Genomic DNA, 26,319 nt, shown 5'->3' with positions numbered 1-26,319 from the left:
CAAGGCAGAGTGAGCTTCCCATCTCCAGGAACTGCTGCGTTCACCAAACTTCCGGTATTAGTAATATCATCGGGGATTTCACTGATGTGATGACGCCATGGTTCAGTCGCTTGCTCGGGAAAGCGCTGACTCAATATAAATATATTAGCCTAATTACATTATTAGTTCAGAATTAAGTACTGTAACTGTCTACAGGTAGTTTTTAAAGTCTAACTTGCTTCTATTTCATATAAAAAACGTGGAGTATGGCTTTATAACAGATTGACTCATTAAATCAAGAATAGTGCAGCACTGTAAATCTCGAAGTTGGTAAGTCTGACTTCATTTGTTCTGTATATTCCTATCATTCCACAATTTCGCTTCCAGGGCTGTGATTGGTCTCTTTTGAATCGGCCGCTCTCAAACACTCTCGTAAATTCCCCGATTGAATCATACGGAATACCCGAGCTGCTCGCTGTCACTATGGAAGATAAGAAGTTATTTCTGACGCTAAACGCTGCCGAGATACTGCATTACGCAACTTCTATATTGCACCATGACCCCTTCTTGTATTAAATGCACAATATTACACCATATTACCTAATTACTATTTGGGGCACATATGATATGGCACACTACAGACCTCATTGGCTTAGTCATGGCTCAGCCAGAAGGCCTGTAGATTACCAAGTGGAGGCTATTGTTCCATGTCGGAGACATAAAGAGATTAAGGAGGTGCTGGCTGGAAGGAAATAGTATTAGGAATGGTTTTGCAAATAAGGAGAAATTGAAGGAACTTGCTAGAAATTGAATATAGCGAAGAAGTCAGCTAAGGATAACATGATGGCAAGCGTAATTGGCAGTTTATGAGTTTTAGTGAAAGATGGACGCGTATGTATGAGTAGTTTAGGGCAGAAACAGATGCCAGAAAGGAGATTCTATGAACCATTACTGAACAAGTGGAGTTTATATGCGAGGATTTACAGAAAGCAGAAGTATTTAGTCAGCAGTATGTGATTACCGTTGACCATGCGAAATCAATGGAGAGTTCCTATAGTAGCACCAGAGTGTAAAGGGAAGGGTAACAAATATGAAGAGGATTAAATTGCTGGCCTGTCAGTTTGACATATTTGTATGTGAGCTGTCGGAAAGCGTTCTTTCTGACGATATTAGACACTTTCTTGAAATTACTAATTGTTTTGATAGAAGGCAGTTCGGGTTCTCGGAAAAGTTATTCCAGCGAGGCTTGATTTGAAGGTTTCCAGTTAGATACAGGTGATATTTTAGGTTTAAGAGGTCGAATGTTCTGTATCGCTATTGACCATCCCGAGACTTTTGATAGGACAGATCATGGGAAACTATTGACGAAAATCAGGGCTATTGGACTCGACAAAACAGTGACAGAATGGGTGAATACATTTCTAGAAACTAGAACTCAGAGAATTGGGGTAGGTGAAACATCATCTGATCATGTAATGATTAAGAGATGGTTTCGCAAAGCAGTATTATTAGGCTTCATGTTTTCTTGTATCTACAAGTGATGCAAGTAAAAGACTGCAATCACAGTTAAGGCGTTTTGCCGATGGAGTAATCTCATTAACGGCATTGTAAATAAAGTTATATCTTCATATGGTCATAAGGGTATTTAGGAGTTATAGTAAGGATATGAAAGAGAGGGGTCGGGCTGAGTGGCTCAGATGTTTGAGGCGCTGGCCTTCTACCTCAACTTGGCAGGGTCGATCCTGGCTTAGTCCGTTGGTGGTTGAAGGTGCCCAAATACGTCAGCCTCCTGTCCATAGATTTTCGGGCACGTAAACAACATCCTGCGGGACAAAATTCCGGCATCTCGGCGTCTCCGAAAACCGTCAAAAGTAGTTAGTGGGACTTAAAAACAATAACATTATTATGAAAGAGGGGGCATATACGTCACTGGTAAGACCCCATTTACTGCATGGGTTCAGTGCATGGGACCCTCACCAGGATTATTTGATTGGAGAACTGGAACAGATTTGTTCTGTATGATTTACAACGATATAATAGTGTTACGTTAATGTTGCAAACTTTGGGCAAGGAAATAAAATGCCGTACGGCTTGTCCGAGGACGAGTTCGGCCTGCCAGGTGCAGGTATTTGAGTTGACGTCCGTAGGCGACCTGCGCGTCGTGATGAAGATGGCACATTCACCCTGACCCCATGCCAGCAGGATTAACCAGTTATGGTTAAAATTCCCGTCCCTGCCGGGAGTCGAACCCGGGGCCCCTGTGACCAAAGGCCAGCACGCTGACCACTTATCCATGGAGACGAACTGGGCAGGGAAGACTTAGGAGAAAGGAGACGAGTTGCTCGGCGAAACGGTATTATGCTCCGTGCTGTCAGTGGTGAGATGGCCTGGCATAATAATGGCGTGTGGCCTCCGAAGAGACCTGGTGCAGGTCTTTCAATTTGATGCCGTATAGGCGACCTGCGCGTCTATGAGGATGGGACCCTACGTATGATGAATTCTAATGCAGAAGACGGCACACACACACCCAGCTCCCGAGCCATTGGAATTAACCAATTAAGTTTAAAATCCTCTAGCTGGCCTGGAATCGAACCTGGGACCCTCTGGACTAAAGGCCAGCACGCTAACTATTTAGCCATGGACCGGGACATGGCCTGGAATGATTTTTGTAGATGAATAAGCTTGAGTGGTATTTTGAAAAGTAGGAAAAATCATAGTGTGTAGATAATGTTAGAATTCAGGAGGGCAAACTTGGGTTAATACTCATTAATAGGAAGAGGAATTGGGGATTGGGACAGAATTTTTACCCTGGAGGATCACTGATAAATTTCCAACTTGTTTGAAATTATTTAGGAAAAGACGCGGTAAACAACTGGTACGAAATCTTCCTCCTGGGCGACAGCCCTAAATTCAGATCTGTGGCGACTGACTAATGACGAATCCTCTCGGTGATATTCTTAACTTTCTAGACCAAGGCTGGTTTCTCTCTCTTAGGTAGCTCCTCAACTGTTCTCGCGTAGTCTGACTAGACCTTGAACCAGTCCTCAGATCCAGAAAGAATATCTCGGACCTGGTCGAGAATCAAACCCAGGGCCTCCGGATAAGAAGGAATATCGGTACCAGTACACTACGGGGCTTGCGATAATAATAATAATAATAATAATAATAATAATAATAATAATAATAATAATAATAATAATAATAATAGGGGTAATTTCGTAGACGAACTGCTGTTGAGATCGCTCAACTCAGAAATCTTTAAACTGTGTTTCCTGGAGACTAGCCTTTTGTGGAATTTGCCCTTTTTTCTTTCTTTCTTTCTTTCTTTCTTTCTTTCTTTCTTTCTTTCTTTCTTTCCTTCTAAAACCATTTACCCTCCAGGGTTGGTTTTTCCCTCGGACTCAGTGCCTCTACATCCTCAAGGACAGTGACGTGGAACGTGAGGCATTTAGTCGTGGATACAACTGAGGAGGAGGACCAGTACCTCGCCCAGACTCCCAGACCTGCTATGCTGAACAGGGGTCTTGTAGGGGATTGGAGTATTGGAAGGGACAGGTAAGGAATAGGGAAGGAAGCGGCCGTGGCCTTAAGTTAGGTACCTGGAGAAGAAGTAGGAAACCACGGAAATAAGACTTGAGGATGGCAGAGGTGAGAACCGAACGCCCTCTACTCAGTTGACCTCCCGAGGCAGAATGGAACCCGTTCCAGCCCTCGTACTACTTTTCAAATTTCGTGGCAGAGCCGGGAATCGAACCCGAGCCTCCGGGTGTGGTAGCTAATCACACTAACTACTACATCACAGAAGGGGGCGGAATTTGTCCTTACTACGAGAAATGCCCCGGATGTCTTATTTTATAACCTTTGATATCACTTTTTGCATACCTTACACATGCATGTTGTCTATCGATAAGTAGTGTTGTTCTCTCCACTATACAAAGAGTTTAAGAAATCTGTTATTATACTAGAAACACCAAGGAGGTAATGACTTATTACTTGCAGTATTCTGTGAAGGTTGATGGAAAGTAAACTTGTGAATTGACTTGTCGGAAATGGATTATTTAAAGTTACATGATACGTACAGGAAATGAATTATGGCAATGTCAAAACAACTGTAATGAGGTGTACAGTATAATGAGTACAACTATAGTCCTTTTCTCAAGGTCTTCTGTCTGTTGATTGGCCCATTCGTCGAGACAACTCAAATTCTAGCTGTCGTTCACCGGACACAACGCTCCAACATTTGCCCTATTAGTTAAATAAAGATATAATGGCTTTGATACTGTTTCAAAGTGGTACGCTAGTTACGTGACCATACTGGCATGTCATCTGAAACCGCAGGTAATGTACCTAGTATCTCAGGTACAGCAAGCAATATTCATAATTATAAGTTTTGAAGGAAATATTACAATGTATTTCAATACTGTATAATAGTCATAGGCTGATTCAGGAAGTAATGTCACAATTGTGTTCGTCATCTAAAGTAAATCCAGTGACACACACATGAGTGGAAGATTCTTGATGATGACTCTGCCAGTTACGAACAACTGAGTGTATTGTAATCTCGGGCTATACCCTGAACTTTGTTCGCTAGCTTCATTATAAAAGAGCCTGTCTCTCAGGTTCGTCAGTTTCACTTAATCATCAACATGCTGTAAGGTAGGACATCATCATTGAGAATAGATTATCAGCAATTGTTTTAACTTATTCGATCTTCAATAAAAGTCAAGTTATTTAAACGTGCTACTAACAAGTCTAGTTATTTCTGAAAGAGTAGCCTACAGCAAGCGGTAACGAATTTGTGACCTTAGTGGTTTAACATTAAAATTGTTTAAAGGTTCTACGTTCGAGGTATGAAAATTCACAGCCTGTTTCCAGTCATTCGACCGGGTCAGGAATGGAATGAATGAAGCCCCCATCTAGCGGCGAGGGTGGGAATTGTGCCGGCTGCCGAAGCATGTCGCACTCCTCTGGGGCAATGATTAATGAATGAAAGATGAAATGATATAGGTGAGTGTTGCTGGAATGAAATATGACAGGGAAAACCGGAGTAACCGGAGAAAAACCTGTCCCGCCTCCGCTTTGTCCAGCACAAATCTCACATTGAGTGACCGGGATTGGAACCACGGAACCCAGCGGTGAGAGGCTGGCGCACTGCCGCCTGAGCCACGTAGGCTCTGTTCTACGTTCGAGGTATAAATCGCTAAAACTTAACTCGCGTAATTGCTTTCACGTTTTGAGAAGAGGAAGTAAGATGTTCATTAAGACCTGAAAGGTTGGATAGATTCTAGGGCTTCGAGAATAGACATATTAATTGAAAGTGATTGCTATAGAGAGGATGGAATAGTGATGCATCATTACGTACTACCGGATGACATGTAAATGCAATGATAATCAATTCGTTCTGTTTCATCGAACAACAATCAATACTACCCGAGAAAAATAAGATTTAAATGGTAGCCAAGATGGTATATTGGATGGTCTTATGCTAAACTAAATCAAGAGAAATTAAAAATATCTAATGGCATCAAACTAAAGCTTATACCTTCCTTCTTATGCTAGAGACAACCATACTGTATTTGTACTGTAATAGAAGGAAGTGAATTGATGACAACGCCAATGCAGAATAATCTAAGATTCAGAGAGGAAATAATATTTGCTTTGCACTGTTCACCGACATTACGAGACATAATTCTGTAATGTTAAGAACAATGACTTTTTTGTTCTTTTGGATCAGTGTTATTTACATTTCGTTGTATTTAGCGTATTGCTTTTAGTGCCGGGAGTGTCAGAGGACATGTTCCCGTTCCCCTGGTACAGGTCTTTTCTAATTGAAACCTATGGGTGACTTGCACGTCTGGGTGTGAGATCATAATTATGATGAAGATGATGGCGGCGGTGATGATGAGATAGGAAGACCGTGCTGCTGAAGGGCGAAATACCATCAACAGCGTTGTATGCCCACACTCGATATGAACACTGTGAAGAGATTTGATGTTAAATCCAGGTTATTGGAACGTAATTGAACGAATGGGACTCGAATCGGCTAACCACGGTGTCAGACTCTATAGGCCTAGACTTGAGGCATTTAGAATCATGGTCACTAGGTGGGCATTTCCGGATCAGTAACCATTTGTAATATGTTTTACACTGATCGAAAATAAGTATCAATACATTACTTGTACAATAACGGTAAATATGAATATTTTAATCCATAGTATAAACACAGGAATGCTGTACAATGTACGTTTCTGTATTGGATAATAAGGTACAAGTATAACAACTTCAATATCGCCAATACATTAATCATAAATTAATTACAATCTAACATTTCTTGTTTTTGTATAGTGCTCCACAAGTTTTGTTGTGTGTACAAAAGGGTAGCAAATCCTTCTTCTGCAAATACCGTACATCCACGCAACGAGTTCACGTTGTTAAAGCAAGCAAGCAAGCAAGCAAGCAAGCAAGCAGTAGGAATGTACGAACATTTTTATTATTGTTATTTTAATATTACTTGGTTCTCTTCAACGTAAGAACACATTTTTCCAAATCTAGACAAAGCGTTATGTATGCAGGTTTTATAATTTTAATAATTGTATTAATATTGAAAAAATCATCGATTTGACTGATGGCGAATAAAACAATTTATTTTCCAATCCAAGAAAACATTCTACTGCGAAGATAATTATTCCTTATTTCTATAACCAGAAAACCATGATAAATCAAGGAAAACATTGGTCTAGGCTGTTAGATTATGCTTCAAAGATAATCATAATCACTTCAGCTCATAAATGGCTAACTCGGCATCTTGAGTACTAAAATTCAACATTTCTACATTCGTTTCGCTGGTACATTTTTCACAGTCTGTTAATAATGTAGATCAGTGTCTGGCGCAACAATGTGGAGACTGTCGAACAATACCGTACGGGATTGAGTGAAGAAACTGCCTTGTATACTGTCAGTTTGAAAACAATGGCTCAGTTTTCAGACAATTACCACTCTTGGCTTTATTGTATACGGCTATCACGTATCTGCTGGCAAGGTGGACTGTATTAGCATTATGCTTCCTGGCACCACCAAACATTGAAAACAATAGCCAACTTTCTGCCAAGGTTATTGTTATCATGCTAAATTCAAAGCATTTTCTTCTAACTGCGGTGGAGGTGGAGGCGTAACATACAACAAGCAATGCCAAACTCTGAATCGGTGACAACAGATTGTACAAGCAGTTGGAAGGCGTATGTGGTAATAGAGAAAAACTAGTAGAAACTAGCCATGAGCACATATGCTACATTCTTTCATGTCACCTTGAACTAGTTTGAATTTTTTACTGCAGAGATAAGTATGTGCCTTACTTATTTATCCAGTGACGCACTGAACACATATATCATAACTGTAAGTCGGATTAATATCAATTAATAAGTTTTAACGTCACACACGTAACTTTGTGCATATGAAGGTATGACTTAACTCATTTATAAAGTATTAATCAACAAGTGTTAACCTCCCATAGCGTAATTTCTAATATATTATGCTCTAGCGAGAACCTTGATAACAAATGAACAGAAGCTAAACAATAATCGTATGGCCTGAGTAATCGCGTTGCAGATCTCCGGATATAGGGCCATAAGGTGGCCTGGTTACCAATTTCGCCATTTCTATTGTGCTCCTATTAATGAAAGTTGAGTTCTCTTTGACAGTGCATATGAATGAATTAATTTCATTTTGTCGAGTGACATAGAGTGCGACATGTTCATCACACCACAAACCACCATAAAACAGCCCTAAGTCTGGTCTAAATCCTCACAAAGTGCCGACACTAAGTAAATGGGAAAAGGCCAGAAAGAAGATGAAGAGTGATTCTGAGTGCCTTCCCTTTTTTCCAGACCTCTTTAACGTGCAAAGAACCATGACGTGGAGTTCCAAGATCTGTTACCGTCCTTCAAATATCGAATACTTCAACGAATCAAATCTGCAAACTTGGGTTCAAGAGTCGGATATTCTACTACTGATCCAAAAGGCAGTATCAGAACCTGCAGGTGACGGAGCAGTGATGATAAATATTACAAACATGTATTTAAGATCTCTTCATCAGTGGTACAAATTCGAAATCTAGATCCCAAGATTATGGTTGAAGCCACGTGAAGGTTTTCGGATTTTAGAAAGATGGAAAAAAATCCTTCTACTCTCCTTTGTTGCCGGAATTTAAAGGACTCCTGCCAGTATCGTGGGCTTACAAGGAAAATGCATTAAGTTTAAAATGATGGAACTGAGATAAAGGAAGTTTAAAGTTTGAGTAATTTTGAAAATTCAAGATTTCAATTGGAACACTTCTGCTTATTGTTATTCACTAATACAAGTATTAGGTCACATCTTCATATAACTAAAACTTTTATCATGTTATTTAATCCTCGTAGAGTCTAACTGAACAAATTGACCACTTTCAAACATTTGTTGCAACTAAAATTTAAAGTGTGTTATACCTTTTATTTGTACTATCTGAAAACTATTTGAACACTGGCATTTTTTATTTTAACTGTCATCTACAGAATAATCATTTGCACAATCCTTCACATCAGGTTCTGGAACTTTGTCAGCAGTAGAGTCGGATGTTGGAAGACTGTTGTACCAGTCATATTGCTTTTCAGAAATGATACCTTCACGGTCAAGCCTAAGATCATTCTTCTTTGCTATCGTAATGGACAAGCATTTTGCCAATTCCTCTGGGAAAGCGGGAAGTCTTAATTTGCCAAGAACACTGATTGAACGATACTAATCAGAGTGCCCGTACTTGTACTGCAGAACCCATTGATTATTCTGAGTATACTTGAATAACTTCACGTCACCATTGTCATCTTTGGACTTATTCTTCATTGGTTGTTTTTTTTTTGTCATTTGGATAAGATCAACGATATCACAATACTTCAATTCCTTTACTTTTCTTACTTCGAAACCTGTTTGATCCGGCAAATAGAAATATTACCAGCCAGTCCTCCACACTGTACACAGGCAAGAATTTCTTAGCTTTTTCTATGGCACTGTATATTGAGTCTAGATCTTTGTAAGAGTGACCACTTCTCAATAAATTCTGTTTCGCCATTTGAAGGTGTTTACTTTGTGCTACGATTAAAAGAAGACCTCCAATATTTTGGTTCCTGTTTTCACCACCATCTGAAAACAAGGAAACCTCAATAACGTGATCTGGGAGAGAAGACAGATAAGAGAACACACAAGTTCCACTTTCTGAACTCGCGCGTTTGCCATTAATTTCATTCCACGCAAAGCAATACGCGGAATTGCAGCAGACTCGTACACAGTCAAACTGTATACACATAGTTTCCTGCTGTAGAGTAGTTGGCTCATATCAGAAGGTGTCTGAAAGACAGACTGTAAATCTAATGTTGCTGAAAAGAAACCTGTGTCTAATTATGAGAAAACTTGTCATACATTCACGGTATTAACCAAGAAGCTAAAATACTACCATATGGATACCACATACTTGATATACATAATCAGTTATGGAATTAATACTTTCAACCCGCCCGCATCTCTTGGCCAGAGAGAGCGCGTTACCCTCTAGGTGGCCCGCCCCACCCCTTCAGGATGGGGAATGAAAACATTTAAAAAACAATATTTTATGCCTGTACAGAGATAATATACTTGAAAAACAATATTAAAAAGTGCAGGCAAAAGGCGTTTAATGCATTTCTTGCGGACAGAATGTCGTGTATAATGCTTAGATATATCTGAAGTTTTGTTTGTTTGTTTGTTTGTTTAGTATCTGCCTTTACGTCGCACCGACAAAGATGGCAACGATGGGATAGGAGTGGGAAGGAAGCCTTAATCAAGTTGCAGCCCCACCATTTGCCTAGTGTGAAAATGGGAAACCACGGAAATCATCCTCAGGGCTGCTGACAGTGGGGTTTGAACCCACTATCTCCCGAATGCAAGCTGATAGCTACGTGACCGACACCGCACAGCGCCACTTGCTCGGTCGTCTGAAGGTTTCATTGCTAAGAAAGTATAAGAGCTGGGGCTTAGTTCCTTTTCCCTGTATTAGAGAATAATTTGTTGAACGAAACGCCATTCATATCTCATTTATCGCATTTTTGGACTTAATAACTTTTATATATTAGCCCACGATATATTCGGTGTTTCCCTGACAAACCAGCAATATATCGCTAAATACATTTTCAATTTATCAGTCATTCCTAATTTCGTGCAGATTAGAAAGTTAGGAGTAATGGACTTAATTGTTGTACAACTTCAGCATTGTTCTATGTAGAGCTGACCACTCTACCCCACCAAGTGCAGAGGTTTGCTGATAGTGGAAACCTTTACTTTTCACCCCTCCACGGGTCTTCATGGCCTGTAAGGAGATGACTTTGATTTTCTCAGCATTTGTCTAGCGTGAAACTGACAAACAACTCTGAAAACCATCTTCAAAATCACCAATGGTTGGGTTCGAACCCAATACCTCATGAATACAAAGCTCTGTGCAACCTTCTAAATTTATCTATATACCGTACCGATACGTATAATCGTCTTTCTGCCTGCACTTTGGTAATATTAAGCTTTTATTTCATTCTTAATCTGTTTACCCTCCAGGATTGGTTTTTCCCTCGGACTCAGTGAGGTAACCCAACTCCACCGCCTCAACGGCAGTGTCGTGGAGCGTGAGGCTTTGGACTGTGGGGATAAAACTGGGGAGGAGGACCAGTACCTCGCCCAGGCAGCCTCGGGTGAGGGGGAAGACTGGAAGGAATAGACAAAAAAGAGAGAGGAAACAGCCATGGTCTTAAGTTAGGTACTATCCCAGCATTTGCCTGAAGAAGAGGTGGGGAAATCACGGAGAACTACTTCGTGGATGGCTGTGGTGGGAATCGAAAACTTCTCTACTCAGCTGACCTCCGAGGCTGAGTGAACTCCGTTCCAGCCCTCGTACCACTTTCACATTTCGTGGCAGTGACAGGAATCGAACCCGCGCCTCCGCGGGTGGCAGCTAATCACACTATCCACTACAACACAGAGGCGGGCTAATATTAACCTGATATTTCTTTTTAATTCCGAACCGGGTAATTAATAGCCTATGTTGTGTTCAGTTCAATTTTTGTCTATCTGTTCTTCTGTTGGTCACAGTTTCACGGGAAAACAGACTGAATGTTTTCATGGAACATAGCGTTTAAGGTAAGGATAAATAAGGATAAGGGCGAGTTGGATGTTATCTATAAGTTTGTTGAAAACGGCAGCAGGAAGTGATTTGGAGGAGCCTGAAACATAAAACTCGACGTATCTCCTTTGCTGTTAGTTTTACAGGAAAACTGATTTGGAATATTGCTTACAAGCATTTTTTTGTCGTAACTTTTTCCGATACAGTGGAAAATAAAGGAAACATCCGTTGCGGTCGTCCCGATAACTGCTTCTAAGGATATCAAATAGGCAAGGTTTTAAAAGTTTTATACATATGTCTGTACTCTTTGAATATTAACCTGACATTTGGTTTTTATACGAGAAGGAAGAGATCAAATTCAAAGAAAATGAAACTGCACAGAGCGAGAAAGTGGGAGAGGCAGAAAACCAGTACGTTGCGACAAGTTTTCACACTCAAATATTGGTTGGTCATCTGCCTTGGTAACAGTCGTCACAATTCAGTCTGAGGATCATTGGCCACCGGATCCCAAGACTGCGGGTTCAAACCCGGCTGAGGTAGTCGGATTTTTAAAGGGCAGAAAGACGTCTCATTCGACTCTCCTTAAACTTATCATACGATTTCTGTAAGTAAAAGATCTTTGGTGAGGGATTGTTATTTACTCGTCAAAATTAATTAAAACTCATCCATAGACGCCGGAGAGTGATTAGATTTCCTCTGCCATCTAGTAGGCCTAGAGTAAAACGGATCGTCGAAATTAACAAGCGAACAGCCAGATTGCGTCAAATTAAAAGAAAAGTGATTGCACACGGTAGCCGAGGCCATACGATTTATTATTATTTAGTATTATTGTTGTTATTATTATTATTATTATTATTATTATTATTATTATTATTATTATTATTCCGGGCGAGTTGGCCGTGTGGTTAGGGTCGCGCAGTTCTGAGTTTGCATCCGGGAATCAGTAGGTCAGAACCCTACTGTCGCCAGCCCTGAAGATAGTTTTCTGTGATTTCTGGTTTTCGCACCAGGAAAATGCTGGTACAGTACCTTAATTAAGTTCACGTCCGCTTCTAGTCCTTTCCTTTCACATCGTCGTCATAATGAAACCGTTCACGACATCGTCAGGAGCATGTCGTAATATCCTGTAAATATAAAATACCGTTTTCCGCGCCGTTCTATGATGAATAATGTCATAACCAGCAAGTTTTGCCCATTACGGGGCACGAGTGGCTCTCTGTTGGCTGGCAGGACTAGGGTCTCATTACGCTCACTTAGAGAAAAGAGGGCTTGCGCCAGCAGGTACTTGAAAAACGCTCTCTTTCTGTGGGGGAGAGAAGACAGGAGGCACGCTGCACGTAATCGGGGATTCAGGTGAAAGGGAGGTGCATATCACGTCGTGTCAACACATGAAACAGTAACTCTCTATGATTCTCCCTGCAAATCCACTGATACCAACCAACGGCCTTCAGTTGATATGAATAATAAAAATAATAGAAATTATTAAGTACGTAACGGATATTTATGGACAAGGACTCATATGAATCAGGGAATTTTATACTGATTTATGTTATCAAACTGTATCCTACATAATCAATGGATCACTAATTACGCATTATATAAGGTTGCAGCAAATTGCAAACAGATGTCTGGTGTCTGACCATGAAACAAAAACCCAGGATTCTCCACGGCATGGCGTCCTCCAACATAAATTTATCTGATGATACTTAAGAGATTGTGAGTAAATCTACAATGCGATCAGAATGAAATTTGATCGGTGGAAAGAAGAATATTTGAGCTTTCATTTGGTACCTCATCCGATGTTGAAAAGCAAGTATTAGTGGACCGATATTTGGGAAGTGGGCGTGGTTTGCTCCTTCTACCAGCGCCAAGCTAGTTCTTGTATAAAAGAAGATAGCTACTAGAGCCATTATCCAGTCTTTGTTCAGTCTTTACTCAGTCTTTATGCAGTTGTTACTCAGTTTTGTTCAGCCTATATTCAGTCCTATACGCATTCTTTATTTAGTGCAGTCTTAATGGAGGGTATTCATCATATTGTGCGGTCTGCAGATATTTTGTACCCATTGATCTATAAAGCACGGTGTTAATTATTGTCCTGTGTAAATTAATTATTCAAGTGTTACGTAGCCATGAATTATCCACTCATTGTGAGATTTTAATGTCATGTGTTAAACCATATAGGCCCAGTAAAACAAGTGCTATTCGCCTACGTTGAACGGTGTGGCAGTCGGCGATGTTTTATTATGTACGGATTGATATGTACATAACGTAATTAAGTGCTTGTGTTAGACAATGAAAGTGAAGTGCCGTAGGAATTCTTGTAACGTCACGATAGTCGATTTGGGTAATAAACTTAGTGAGAGTAGGAATAGCGGCTTATGTGTGATATTATAGAACGGGCAGTGTCTGATGTGTACCATAAAAACACAGTGAGTAGCATGTTCTACGTGTAGTAAGCGCCGTGAATTAGGCGAATATAATTTCAGTAACACGCACAGTGTTAAATTAAATAGGAACTTTTTATATCCAGAGACAGTGTCCAGGCAAACATGTGATGCTTCAGTACCTAGCTGACTGTAATAATTGTGATATGAAAATGAGAGGAAGTAGATAACGAGCTACAGGAAAATATCGTTACTTGGGCTAGTACACTCGAGTCTATGAGTGATACGAATCTCATCGAGTTATAGTGTGTGGCATAAAGTTAACATAGCTGTATCAGAATAGTCTCGTCCACGAGCTGTTTGCCTGTGTCCCATCCCAGCGCGTCAGAGAACTTCTAGACCATCCGACGCGAAGTAAAAAATCCAGACAGCATGAACGTGATCCAGAAGTAGACGAACCCCTGATTCCACTCTACTGAAGACATCGTGATGGCAGCTTAACTTACTATGGGTGTGCCTACCTGATGACAATTGATCAGAATGCTGAAGCGATAAGTAGCTTTCCAATTTTTGTCCTGAAAGTTATATCAACCCTTAAATATAAATAGATAATTTTATGCATGTAAATAAATTATAGTAAAGGTAACTGTCTCGAGCTGTCTCAAAGTGATTGTAGTTCTTAGTTTATTATTTTTATAGGGAATTTCCTTCTATGGTTGGGTAACCACTCATTTTACTTTGAGCCCGGGAATATTAATGCATGAAATAGTTATAAGATCCCAGAATTGATATGTGTTAAGTATCGTAATGAAAAAGGGTCAGTGTTCATAGATTGTTTCCAGCTACCATCAATTTATAAGTTAATATGAGTCGTCAGCAGGTTCCTAAATGATTCTTTTTATACTTCACACGTAATTTAGGAAATTCCTCCAATCAATTGTTTTACGTTTGCTGATCCAGATGATGGAGACATGACAGCGGGGTGCGAACCATGAATGATTTAGAACGAGAGTGTTGCAGTTAATTTAAATTCCCGAAGGATAGCGTCTTCTATATAAATATGCATGTGTTTGTGATATCGGGATGAGAGCGGAAGCTAACTCGCAGGTCATTGTCCGGAAAGCAAAATTGTGAATAGAGTGTGAGTTTCCCAAATGATTATGTGTGCGAAGTATTATACCGCACCATGGATAATAGTAATGTAATGAGGCTAAATAAAAGCCAGATTGTTATACTGAAGCTGATAGAAGCAGGATGATTTAAAAACAAAGATATTCTTCCGTGAGAATAATAATAATAATAATAATAATAATAATAATAATAATAATAATAATAAAAACAACGGAGACTGTCGCTGTGTTCGGGGATGATAGTGAAAGTGGTCACCAGCTGGGAACGCCACGATAGATTTATGGCCCCTTGTCCGAACGAAGGGACGACTGAGGAAGTCCTGCCTTTCCACCGCTTGGGACAATTGCGACCTGTTATTTCTACCTCGCCACGGTGTAACCTTCACATGCAAAATCATAGATTATCATCGTCGTATAAAATCAACATTTCACGAGATGAAAGAGTTCCTCCCAACTTTTTCTTTATTTAATTAAATCGAGATAGGGAATTTCAGAAAATACACCCCGGAGCCTGGGTTTGAACCCATGTTGCAGTGCTAACTATGATAACTATTCCTTGTGTCTCTCTTTCAGATAATTGTATATGTTCATGTTGTATATTGTGTTCTGGTGTTGTTTGTCGAATGTGTTGTACCACAGGAAAAAACGTTGTTTGGAATCTCTCTTGTCAAATAGTGTTTATTAATATCCTAGTGAAACAAGCGTTATGCGAGAGTTTAGTAATCTATATAAATAAAATTGTTTCTGTTTGTCTGTCTGTTTGTCTGTTCCACCATCACGTCGAAACGGCTGGATAGATCTCAACCAAACTTCATATTTAGAGTATACTGACCCCGGGGAAGGTTTCGATATGCATATCATTTTAAAATCTTTGAAAAGACGGGGGTTTTATAGGAAAAACGGTTTTCCTCCATTTTCTCTTATACTATTATAGGCAAAATATCGAATTTGTCGTATAAGGACGAGACAAAGCTCAATTTAATCCTCTTGACGCAAAGAACAAAACTCGGTAAGCCCTACGGGCCCGAAAACCATGTTTTAAGGCCCTAAAACCAACCGTTACGGAGATATTGGCACCACACTACCCCTGCTCTAGGAATCGGATAAAGAAATGAACTGCCGTAACCATGGCAACGTCAGCTCCAGGATTCTAGAGCAGTGAGATTATGCATGTACGTTTGGGCATAGCTGTCAACCAAAATAGGTACAAATAAGACTTAATATCTGGGAAAAAAATATACTGTTGTGTAAGGGACTCATAGGACTCCTTTGGGCGGGGATGGAAAGGGGGTGAAGAACGAGTGTAAAAATCTATATAAATAAAATTGTTTCTGTTTGTCTGTCTGTTTGTCTGTTCCACCATCACGTCGAAACGGCTGGATAGATCTCAACCAAACTTCATATTTAGGGTATACTCATCCCGGAGAAGGTTTTGATATGCATATCATTTTAAAATCCTTGAATAGACAGGGGGTTTATAGGAAAACCAGAATGGTTTTTCCACCATCACGTCGAAACGGCTGGATAGATCTCAACCAAACTTCATATTTAGAGGATACTCATCGCGGGGAAGTTTTCCATATGCATATCATTTTAAAATATTTGAATATATGGGGGGTTTATAGGAAAATCAGAATGGTTTTTCCACCATCACGTCGAAACGGCTGGATGGATCTCAACCAAACATTGTATTTAGAGTATACTAATCCCGGGGAAGGTTTAGATATGCATATCATTTTAAAATCCTTGAATAGACGGGGGGTTTATAGGAAAACCAGAGTGGTTTTCCCACCATCACGTCGAAACGGCTGGATAGATCTCAGCCAAACTTCATATTTAGAGTATACTCATCCCAGGAAAGGTTCCGATATGCATATAATTTTAAAATCTTTGAATAGACGGGGTGTTTATAGGAAAACCACAGTGGTTTTCCTCTATTTTCTCTTATACTATTGATTTTCTGTAAACTTCGTTTACCGTACGTGAAACGTCTCTTCATTATAAACAACTTTCGTTATGTTCATAATTTACCTTACTCTTCACATGACGGAGAAATTTACAATTTTCTGCTGGTATCATGCTCTGCATTTAGTGACCGACAGACCGACAACGAACCTACAGGTTACCATGGCAACGTCTCTGACTGCATGCCAGTAGGGAAGTAACGTATTGCCATTTTCCTCATCATGCTTTTAAATTCGTGGTTGTTCCTTGGGTAGATGGCAAGAGAGGCATCAATCGGCTCATCTGCGGGATATTGGCGGAATATCGTTGGAGGTTATAACCGCCCTCGAATAGATTAAGTAATAACACCATTAGTCATCTTCATATTTGTTTACCTAAGAATCACTGAACCTAAATTTCTCCTCTGTTAGCGCTTTATTATATCCATAACTCACGGCATTTATTTATTTGTCGTTATCCGGCTGTCCTCAGTTATAATCCATTTTCTATTAGTTTCAACATTCTTAACTGTATTATTTTCTTCCTTAATTACGCCGTATGTACGTGAATGCTAGAAACTACTGGATGCATTTCCACCAAGATTCGTATTTAGAATACACCTGTCCTTGATAGGTTTCAGGGCAAATATTGTTTCTAAATCCCTGAACTAACTGGGGGTTTATACGAAACCGAAACAGTGATTTTGCACTTCCAAAAAATATACACAACAAAAGTTTATGGAAGTCTACCTACCTTGGTAGAAATTAATGTCTAAACCTTTTTTTCTCATGTGCATCATTTCGATACGAGGATCAATAAGGGAGATATCATTAAAGGACCGTTTTTCTGTACAAGCCCCATCGGACTTAACTCACGAGCGGGTGCGTGTAAAGCGTATTCCTTACAAATTGAAAACTACTGAAGACATTCGAAACAAAATTTATATTTAACATCCACCTGTCCAAAGGTAGGTTTTAAACGTAAATAACATTTCATGTTCCGGAATGGACTGGCGGTTTATAAGGAACCGAAATGGTGATTTTACTCTTCCACAATATATACAGAACAAGACCAACCTGACTGGAAATCGACCAAACCTGATGGAATTCCACCTCTAAACCTTTTTTTTCATGTGCATTTTTTCGTCAGGAGGATTAATAAGGGAGATATCATGAATGGTCACTTTTGCAGGTTAAGTCCAGCGGACATAGCCCAAAAGGTGTTTTACATGGAGCAGATTCCTTATCTATATAAATCAAATCGTAACGACTGTGTACCTCTACACTGACTATTTTGGCGAAATTTTCGTACAGCTTTCCGTTTAAGGGGTAATAATAACAATCTCCATAATTTTTGATTTCCTGAAAGTCCTAATTTTTACCCGCCTCGCCCAAAATCCAGATTGCGGCATAATCTGCCAGAAGAAAAAAAAGATAATTGAAATTTTACAAAATTATACGTTTTAGCCTGTAACGAACGGAAAACAACCAAGATCATTAAATTTTTCACTTTTTATCCGCGAAGAATATCGAAATATGCAGGCAATTTTAATGATGGTGCAGACCTTCGGAAATTCCTATCACGTAACGGATTGCACAATCTCCGTTCAATTTGGAATGATCTACAACCTTGGTTTTATGACTTTATGCCGTATCTGTATCCCTTTTACGTTTGATTTTTCTCTATTAATCGATGTTAAGTCAATTTGGAATTTTCACATGCATTATTCATACTTTCAATTACTTATATGAAATACAGAATCATCAAACTCTTCACGAAAATTGGCCCACTCAGTAGCCATATGTGAGCCAAATGCTACGTATGTAGCTGTCACATTATTATCCGAAAAGTAATGTAATGTGAGATGATCTTACAAAACCTTTACCCTGTTCCACGTTTCTAAATCTGACCCAAGAATAGATGACATATCATTGGACCAGCCATTTAGGCCACTAAATCCGGCGTGTCTTATGGTATAATCCTTTGTCGATATGACGTACGTTTAGTAGCAGTTAATCTGTAAATGAAGGTCTTCAATATTGTAAACACGCATATACTTTCGTATGTCGATCTATATATATTCACTGATGTCGATTTAGCGATCGAGAAAGGGTCGGTCTGCTATTGTAATCAGTACTCCCCACACCGACTTTGACTGGCAGTAGGAAAGGGTTCCTTCTCCAACTCCTGTGTAACTGTCATTAGTAAGGAAGGCCTACAATTGTAATGAATAGTTCCCTTCTCGATTTGACTTGCAGAAGGTAAGTGAGCATGCAGTTTTGTTTAAAACTCCCCTACCCGATTGTGTTTGGCAGTAGGCAAGGGTGCCCGCCATTATAAAGAAATGTCCTCATCTAAAATGTGACTGGCATTAGGCATAGTGGCCTGCTATTTTGATGGAAACTCACCAACTTGGTGTGACTGGCAGTACGCTGGCTGGCAGTAGGAAAAGGGGCCTGTCATTATAATGATAACTGCACAACTCAATTTCGAGTGATAGTAGGGTAATTGCCTGCCATTATAATAAAAACTGTAATCTGTCTGGAGGTAGGAAAGGGGGGCTGCCATTTTAACGAAAACTCCCCAAATCGATTCTGTCCGCATAGTAGGCAATGGGGCCTGCAATTATAATGTAAACTTCCCAACCTGATTGTGAATGCCAGTAGGCAAGTGAGCCTGCCGTTATATCACAAATCCGTAACAAACACTTTACATTGGAAACGTACGGGGACCTCCCCATGCTCTTTCTCGGATAACGCTAAGAGACATGCAATTTTAAAACTATCTTATTTACTGCATGTACACTATTTACTTCGATATTCGAATACAATGTAGAATACCGTAGCGAAGCACGGGTACATTCGCTAGTTTATAATTATAATCAGATAGGATTTGGTAGGCTAATGTTGTGATATGACATTCACGTGTCTCGGAAGTGTGCTTATTATAGCTTTATTTAACGCCTCAATCACAATGATGTCATAAGATCGTGAACTATAAAGTTGTAAAATGTGAGACCATATTTCGGAAATAATCAATAGTTACGAGATGTGCCTTGTTATTATATGTACTTTTTCATTAATCAGTGTGTAATTATATAATGAGTGATAGCGAGTGTTAATTAATCAGAAGAGGGACCCCTCTTCGATATCGTAAGGTTATGAGGTGAAAATGCAACTTATATAGAGACTCAAAGACATTCTAATCACGAACCATAAATCTAATATATATTTTTCTGTATATAAATTTTTATGGTATACCTTCTCGTGTAGTTTTTATTATGTTTTTTTCTCAGTTCATTGAAGATTGTATTTAAAAGTATGGAACACCATTCTTCTCATTTAGTAGTGAAGTCGTATTCCTCTTGCATTTGGATTCCCCTAAATTTAGAGACAGTTAACTTAGTGCGCAATTTTATGCGAACAGACCATTGACCCGTTTGCTCTCGAGCTTAGTCGTGGATACTACGAAGTAGGGGTGATGGGACTTCGATGACGGGTTGTTTTCCGAAGATAGTCCATTCAGCCATCGCGTTTCTGAACTCGTATAATTCAATATGCACTGGAGCCCTGGACAGGTGCAATAAGACCTCTCTTTGTCGGTGCGACGTAAAGCAAATTGTAAAAAATATATAATAATAATAATAATAATAATAATAATTCAAGGCGTGATTAGTGCAGTGAATTAGTTTCTGAATATCCACCCAGATGGCCAGGGTTCGAATTTTGCTCGATTCTAGGTTGGAATATTCAGCTGGAAAACAATGTGGCGTTAGGAAGGACATCCGGTCTGAACACCCCCATTCCAAAATGAGCCTGGATGGCTCCAGTGACCCCTTGAAGCTGAATAAATTTCGTTATTGTTGTTCTTCTCTTTTTCTTTATAATAATAATCATAATAATAATAACAATACCGAGCTCGATAGCTGCAGTCGCTTAAGTGCGGCCAGAATCCAGTATTCGGGAGATAGTAGGTTCGAACCCCACTATCGGCAGCCCTGAAAATGGCTTTCCGGGGTTTCCCATTTTCACACCAGGCAAATGCTGGGGCTGTACCTTAATTAAGGGGCCACGGCCACTTCCTTCCCACTCCTAGCCATTTCCTGTCCCATCGTCGCCATAAGACCTATTTGTGTCGGTGCGACTTAAAGCAACTAGCAAATAATAATAATAATAATAATAATAATAATAATAATAATAATAATAATAATAATAATAATAATAATAATAATAATAATAATAATAATAATAATAATAATAAATTGCACGTTGCTTTCTTTTTTGTGAACAATATCTGTCTCCTGTAAGAATAAATCGACGAGAGGGTCCACTTTTTTAATAGAATAGGGCCTATATCAAGTAAATGACATTACATAAGTCTTGGGACTAGTTTCAACCACTTAGTGGCCATCTTCAGCCACTGGTTGGAATCTTCAGTGGCCATCTTTAGCCACTAAGTGGTTGAAACTATTCCCAAGACTTATGTAATATCATTTACTTGATATATTTTATTGAAAAAATATAATATAATTGCACTTCAATACGGAACAAAAATACCATTTATAGCTTATAAATCTGCCTCTTGTCAGGCTCAATTCTAAGGACATGTGGGTCTGGGAAACAGAAAGGAGCATAGTGTACCTCCCGCGATCTCATATGATCGAATTCTTATAAGTTACGTGCGCGATAAAATGCTATACACAGAACAATTGACCCGTATATTACAAAGGAATTCATTATCCATTATTGCTGTAAGTAGACGAAACTGATACCGATAACATCTATATAACTAGACAACTACATGACCTTGTCGGTCTCGTTAAACGGTACGAACTCTAGAGGGTGTGGTAGAGCTACGCAGTCAGCAAAGCCTTCATGAAGCACGTATCTGATCTGGGGGCAGAACATGTATGGAAGTTAGAAAGATCACATAACAGATAATCACAGTACGCCTGTGTGAACTGTAATGTTAAACCGCGCACGAGTACGCTTGCTAACAGAGGAAACGGCAGGTAGCTTTTATGTTTGGATCATTCGTTGATCTGGTTCCCATTCTGGAGCCCAATGATGTATTTTAATGACTTCTTGGAACATTTATAATATTCTTTTCCTTGGACAAAATTAATGTTGTCTTAAGTGAAGGTCCAAAGAGTGGATTGGCGCGGCACTTCATGTTCACAAAGACAAGCAAATCAAAGCAAAGCCATCTCCATAGACCAGCGACGGGCAACCATTGAACTCTGCTGAGTAAATAATGTAAATTTCACCTGTGAATGGGCAAAAAGCAATTGCGTTTGAATAGGAAAGTAATCTGTAGGGGACTAAGGAAAATTTCAAAACTTGCTCGATAGCTGAAGTCGCGTAGGTGCAGCCAGTTTCCAGGTCCGACTCTTTGGCTGAATGATCAGCGTACTGGCCTTCGGTTGAGATGGTCCCGGACTCTATTCCAGGCCGGGTCAGGCATTTTAACCTTCATTGGTTAATTCCATGGCTCGGGGGCTGGGTGTTTCTGCTGTCCCCAACATTCCTGCACCCCACACACAACACATAACACTATCCTCCACCACAATAACACACAGTAACCTACACATGGCAGATGCCACCCACCCTCATCGGAGGGTCTGTTTTACATGGGCTGCACTCGGCTAGAAACAGCCACACGAAATTAAATGATTAGCCATGGCGGATGCCGTCCACCCTCATCGGAGGGTCTGTCTTACAAGGGCTGCACCCGGCTAGAAATCGTCACATGAAATTAAATTATTAGCCAGTTTCCAGTATATGGGAGATAGTGGGTTCGAACCCCACTGTTGGTTTTCCGTGGCTTCCCATTTTCACACCAGGCAAATGCTGGTGCTGTACCTTAATTAAGGGCACGGGCACTTCCTTCCCGCTCCTAGCCCTTTCCTGTCCCATCATCGCCATATGACCTATCCGTATCAGTGCAAAGTAAAAACTTGTAAAAAAAAATTAAAAAAAAGTTAACCATTGTCAGTGTTCACAAAATTATCGAAGCACATATTTATTTTTCACCTTCATCAGAGAGTATATATCTCCTTGGGGCAGTGGATAATATATTTTATTATCCTCAACTATGGTACAAAGTGGAATAGGGTGGTTGTCTGTGTATCAAACCACCTCACTCCACTAAATCAACCATGAACTCTTCTTTGTTGCAGACTGAGTTGACATCCAGTATATAAACTTCAGCAGATCAAGCGGTCTTGTTTCTTGTCGTACTAACTTCAGTTTCGAATTTTAGAGACGCAGAGGTTACGGAATTTATTTGCGCGAGGATTCTGTTGCAAGTCAGTAAATGATGCTGACGTAGTTGAATACGATTTGCTTTACGTCGTCCCGACACAGACAGGTCTTATGGCGTCGATGGGGTAGGAAAGGGAAAGGAGTGGTAAGGAAGCAACCGTAGCCTTAATTAAGGTACATGGTGTGAAAACAGGAAACCACGGAAAACCATCTTCAGAGCTCTCGATAGTGGGTTCTAAGCCACAATCTCACGAATGAAAGCTGACAGCTACGTGGCCCCGAATAGCATAACCACTCCGCTTGGTGGCGTAATTGAACATCTTCAAATAGACCGGACTGAACGGGAACGAACCTGCCTACTTAGTCTCAGAAGGCCAGTAATCCATCGTCTGAGCTACTCCACGTGGCTGCCGATTTTGAATTCGTGCTCTTGAGGTCTGAAGTCCGACATTGGCCCACAGAGGAAGTTGTTATTCTGATAGTACTGTACATCATACTCTCTGAAACCTTCTCCTTTACTCAATCCTCAGATGTGAAGCTTAATATTTGTAAAGAAATCGAATGATTTGGCTGCATGGTTCGCGTCACGTAACCGTGAGCTTGTATTCGAGAGATGGTGGGTTTGAATCCCACTGTCGGCAGCACTAAATACAATTTTTTTTTCGATTTTCATATCAAGCAAATACTGGGACTGTACCTCAATCAAGCCAATAGTCTCTTCCTTACTAGTCTTAGCCCTGTCCTAGTCCGTCACCTTTGTGAGTCCGTCAGGGGCGTAGCCGGGGGAAGGGTGGTTTTTTTTACCGGAGGGTAGAACCCGCCTACCCCCCTCCCCCATGGAATTTTTACAAAAAGGAAAATAAACAAAAACTGACGATAAATAAGCTAAGTAAACGCTCAGAGCCATAATTGTAGAACCAACAGATGTGTACTTCACGTATATCAGTGATCTTATAATGACAAGTCATGCATGCACCTTTATTGTGTTCTACCATCGTTTTGCAATTTAAAACCCCTCCTCCCCGTCGGCCGATCCTGGCTACGCTCTTGGAGTCCGTGTGCCGTAAAACCAATGATAGAAAGGTAAATGAAATGAAGAATTGCGTGCACACTATTACAGTACCACACCGTTCTTCTTCTTATTCTCCTTCTTAGCATAATTTACATTAAGATATCTATTCATCCGGGAGATAGTGAGTACGAACCCCACTGTCAGCAGCCCTGAAGATAGTTTTCCGTATTTTCCCATTTTTTTCTATTTGCTTTACGTCGCACCGACACAGATAGGTCTTGTGGCGACGATGGAATTGGAAAGTCATAGGAAGTGGAAGGAAGCAGCCGTGGCCTTAATTAAGGTACAGCCCCAGCATTTGCCTGGTGTGAAAATGGGAAACTACGGAAAACCATCTTCAGGGATGCCGACAATGGGGATCGAACCCACTATCTCCCAATTACTGGATACTGGCCGCACTTAAGCGACTGCAGCTATCGAGCTCGGTTTTTCCCAATTTCACACCAGGCAAATGCTGGGGCTCTATCTTAATTAAGGCCACAGCCGCTTCCCTCCCACTCCTAGCCCTTTCCTCTCCCATCGTCGCCATAAGACCTATCTGTGTCGGTGCAACGTAAACACACTGTAAAAAAAGAATCTATTGACTTTGTTCAGGGGTGCTGAGCTTTGGCTTGTGTCTGACCTATTCCAGGCGTCCGATGTTTCTTCCCAAACTATCAACTTTGCGCCATGTTCTCAATGTAAGATGCTCTTTTTTCTACGAAACTGACCTGCAGTCATAGTGAGAAAACAATATAGAACGGAACATTCCCGGCCTGATCACTGTGTTTTCTTTATTTTTCGATCCTGAGCCAATTTGACGCTGGCAGTACTGTTTGCTATGCACGTAAGGTGAGTTAACTCCTTGATTGAACGAGTAGGAAGAAGGACTAAGAATGTAGTGAGGATGCAAAGAAGAGGGCGTCATTGGTAAAAGCCAATTAAGAGTAGAGATCCAGTGTTTGGGACTCTCATTAGCATTCCTTGATTAGAGAATGGGAAAAGATCCAATGGAAAGCAGCGAGATTTGTTCCGAAAGATGTTTGACAAAAGAGTAGCTTTACTCAAATATTTCAAACTTTGTGCTGGGGAGACTTGTCGGTGAGGAGACGAACAGCTCGACTAAGCGGTATATTCCGAGCTGTGAGAGGAGAAACGGCATGGAATAACATTAGTGTTTAATAGACCTGAATGGAATTGTTGAAAGTAAGAAATGCCATAGTTCGAAGATCATGTTGGAAATCAAAAGGACAAATTAGGACAAATATTCGTTTAGAGAAAGAGGAATTTGGGATTGGAATAATTTATCAATGGAGATCTCCGATAATTTTCGAACTTCTTTGAAATCATTTATGGAAAGACTAGGTAATGAATAGTTAGGGAGTCTGCCATCTGGACGACAGCGCTAAATGCATATCAGTATCAGTGGTGAATGGCTTAAATTTGATACGGTAGTTAAGAGCAAGAACAAGTGCGAGAAAGAAGACTAAGGCACAACAATAAGAGGAAGAATAGGGAACAAGAGCAAAATGAGGAAAAAATCAGGAATGAGGACTGAAACAGGAGAAATAACAGAAAGAAGATCTGCAGAAGGGGCAGGAATAATAACTTGAACAAGAACAGGTGGTGGTGATGATTTTTATTTTAATCATCATCGTCATCATCGGTTCTCTACCTATCAGAAGGTTTTTTGCATGAATTCTACAAGTCTTCTGCCATTTTTAACTTGCAGGATCTTTAATTCATTTTCACAATGTCCATCATGTGATACCTCTTTCTTTCTCGCAACCCTCTCCTTGCAACTTTTCCTTCCAATGCCTGTGTTAATAAACATTTCCTTCGTAAAGGGTGACCTCACCAATTCTTCTTTCCCATTTGAATGGTTTTCAGTATTGTTGTCCTTTCTCCACCTGATTTTTCCAATACTAGTTCATTGCTTCATTTGTATTTCCAGTTGATCTTCCCCATTTTTCTCCATACCCACATTTCAAAAGATTTCAATCTTCTTTTTCCCTCCCTTCTCAAAGTCCAAGTCTCAGACCCATAAAGAGCAACGCTCCGTACAAAGCACTAACCTCTTCTTAAGGTCCATGTTCAGTGGTCCACTCATCAGTACCCTTTGCTTCATGTGTGCGTCCTTGGCTATTGCGATCCTCCTCTTCACCTTATCCAAACAATATAGATCTCTTCTAACTGTGCAGATACTTGTTCTATTTCTTCACCTGAGAGAACTATCTTTGCTGTTACATCCTTCTTCTTACTTATGATCATTGCTTTAATCTTCTTTCTATTGAATAGGAAATACAACTAGGCAAACATTATCTATTAACACTAATCAAAGGGAAAAATGGAAGGGATCCAACACTTCGAAAAATAAGGTAACCGCCAAAGAAGTACAAGG

The sequence above is a fragment of the Anabrus simplex genome, chromosome 8, assembly GCF_040414725.1.
Source record: "Anabrus simplex isolate iqAnaSimp1 chromosome 8, ASM4041472v1, whole genome shotgun sequence".
Lineage (NCBI taxonomy): Eukaryota > Metazoa > Arthropoda > Insecta > Orthoptera > Tettigoniidae > Anabrus > Anabrus simplex.
Note: the sequence above shows the minus strand (reverse complement) of the source record.